Here is a 3,274-nt window from a genome sequence, read left to right as displayed (position 1 = left end):
TTGGAAATAAATCAAAGGGCTCCTAACTTGTAGGAGCCCTACATGCTTTAAAAGGGGAAGAAGGGGGCGGCACCTAGGGCATTGGAAGCCCTCTCCTCCTCAGCCGTACGCCCCCTCTCTTCCTCTTCTTGGTTCAGCCGCAAGCAAGGGAAGCAAAAGAAAAGGTGTTGGTGGCCTCTTCATCCTCCCTTCCTCCTTCCAACACAGGGAAAAGAAAGAAGGCTGCAGGGGCTTTGTTCCTTTACTTTTCTTCATCCTTCTTCTTCCTCCTCCCAAGCACAATCAAGGGTTGATTCAAAGGGAGGACATCAGCCATTAAAAGAAGTCTCTGCAAGGAAGCTAGCACCCCGGGGAGACAAGGAAGCTTTGATCGAATCTCTACTTCATGTGGATACCCGTAGAGGCCGGACGCATGAATGGCTTCAAGCGAACCTTCATCCTAAACCACGAACTTCAGTTTGCGGTGATCATCTACCTATACAAGGTGAAGATCTTATCTTCATAATTAGTTTAAAAGTTTTTAATTCTAATCTATCCACGGAGCATCAGATCCCCTTCTCTGCAAGGCTTTCCCGGCAACTCTCCGTGGCCCGGCGAGGGCGTGGTTCGCCGGGCTGGAGGCTGACTCAATCCGGTCCTTCGACCAGTTCACTCGCCTCTTCATCACTCATTTCGCCGTCAGTAGCCGGCGGCGACTGGTCTCCGACTCCCTCTTTGATGTCCGGCAAAACGAGGGAGAAAGCCTGCGGGATTATCTTACCCGCTTCAACAGGGCTACGCTGGAGGTCCGGAACCTGAGTCAGGAGGTAGCTCTTTCAGCCCTGAAGCGTGGCTTCCGGAAGGGCAGACTCACCTTCTCCCTGGACAAATGCCTGCCGCGGAGCTTTCCAGAGCTGTTGTCCCGGGCGAACCAGTATGCGGACGCCGAGGAGGCGGCCGCCCACCGGAGCAAGGAGGCCGCCGAGATCCCTCAAAAGCTTGGGAAGAAAAGGCGGAAAGAGGCACGCCAGAGGAGGAGCCCGACGCCTCAGCGTCGGCGCAGAAGCCCGTCGCCGGCGAAGAACCACGGCGCCCCACGCCCTCGTTCTCCGCCCCGACGTTTTCACCGGTACACCCCTCTCCTGACTCCCCGGGCCCAGATCCTTATGGAGATCAAGGGGCGGGAGGACCTCCCGGCCCCGAGACAGATGCGGAGGATCCCTGGGAAGAGGCCCTCCCGGGCGTACTGTGAGTACCACCGAGACCACGGCCACGACACGGAGGACTGCTTCCAGCTTCGGGACGAGATCGAGGCTCTCATCCGCCGGGGGCGTCTCGGTCGATATGTGAGCGACCGACGTCCCCCCGCAGACCCGCGTCCGGCCGACCCGGCCCCTCCGGAGCCTCGGGAGCAGAATCGACCCGTTGCGGACGTAATCCACACTATCACTGGGGGCTGCCCCCGGCCCGTGAGGAACGCAGGGGGCCCGACGGAAGCGTCAGGGGCGGCCGTCGCAAAGAGACAGAGGGTCGGCAATGTAATCACCTTTTGTGATGAGGATGTAAAGGAGGTTCAGACCCCCCACGATGACGCCATGGTGATCTCCCTCACTATGGCAAACTATGATGTAAGGCGTGTTCTTGTGGATAGTGGAAGCTCAGCTGATATCTTATTCTACGAGGCCTTCCAAAAGATGGGCTTGTCCAGACAATTGTTGCACAAAATATCCACTCCCCTCATAGGATTCACCGGTGACGCTGTCCCGGCGGAAGGTGTCGTTGAGCTGCCTGTGACTGCGGGCGTCGCACCCGCAGAAGTCACGGTGCGACTCGGGTTCTTGGTCGTCCGTGTTCCCTCGGCCTACAACGCTATCCTCGGACGACCCGGACTGAACGCCCTTCGCGCGGTGGTCTCTACGTACCACTTGCTCATGCGGTTCCCCACGGCGGTCGGGATCGGGGAGGTCCGAGGCGACCAACCGACCGCACGGCAATGTTTCTAGCGACCCTCAAAGGGAAGAAGCCCGCAGAAGCCCTAAGCGTCGAGTCCCTTGATGCCAGAGACGAGGTGGCCTTGCGGCAAGGGGAGCCGGCCGAGGGTGTGGTCGAAGTTCCCCTCGAGGAAGGCCGCCGGGACCGGGTGGTCCGGGTCGGCGCCAATCTCGACCCGGGAGCTCGGGCCCGGTTGGTGAAATTTCCTCCGAGCCAATGCCGATGTATTTGCCTGGTCGGCGGCCGATGTACCTGGGATCGACCCGGAGGTCATTTCTCACGCCCTCAACGTCGACCCGACCCACCGGCCAGTGAAGCAGAAGAAGAGACACTGTGCCCCGGATCGGATCCGGGTGGTCGACCAGGAGGTAGACAAACTCTTGGAGGCAGGATTCATAAGGGAGGTGAGTTACCCCGCGTGGCTGGCAAATGTTGTACTTGTCCGGAAGGCGAGCGGGAAGTGGAGGATGTGCGTCGACTATACCGACCTGAACAAGGCGTGCCTTAAGGATAGCTTTCCGCTTCCGCGGATAGACCAACTGGTCGACGCGACTTCCGGATATCAGCTGCTGTCTTTCATGGACGCCTTCTCCGGTTACAACCAGATAATGATGGCCCCACAGGACGAGGAGAAAACTGCCTTTATAACGGACCGGGGGCTGTACTGCTACAAGGTAATGCCCTTCGGTCTGAAGAACGCTGGCGCCACTTACCAGCGCCTCGTCAACAAAATCTTCAAAGAGCAAATCGGCCGGAACATGAAGGTGTACGTGGACGATATGCTGGTGAAGAGTCGCCAGGCAGACCAGCACATCGTGGATCTGGAGGAGACTTTCACCACCTTACAAAAGTTTCGCATGAAGCTGAACCCAGCGAAGTGCGCCTTTGGCGCTTCGGCCGGGAGGTTCCTTGGTTTCATTGTCAACCAGCGGGGTATCGAAGCCAACCCGGACAAAATCAAGGCCATCCAAGGTATGTCCCCTCCGACCAAAGTAAAGAAAGTTCAGGAGCTCGCTGGAAGGGTCGCCGCGCTCGGACGATTTGTGGCAAAATCGCCCGAACGCTGCCAACCATTCTTCAAGGTGTTAAAACGCCCAAAAGACTTCCTCTGGACGGCCGAATGTCAAGCAGCATTCGACCAGCTCAAGGAATACTTGGCGTCTCCTCCCCTACTGTCCAAGCCGCAAGAAGGGGAGATGCTCTACCTCTATCTGGCGGTCTCCCCAACCGCGGTCAGTGCGGTGCTGGTTTGGGAAGAGGCAAAGCTCCAGAAGCCTGTGTACTACATCAGCCGGGTCCTACG

This window comes from Phoenix dactylifera, chromosome 6, assembly GCF_009389715.1.
Source record: "Phoenix dactylifera cultivar Barhee BC4 chromosome 6, palm_55x_up_171113_PBpolish2nd_filt_p, whole genome shotgun sequence".
In the NCBI taxonomy this organism is placed as follows: Eukaryota; Viridiplantae; Streptophyta; class Magnoliopsida; order Arecales; family Arecaceae; genus Phoenix; species Phoenix dactylifera.
The sequence above is the reverse complement of the archived record's forward strand: the minus strand, read 5'-3'. Positions refer to the sequence as shown.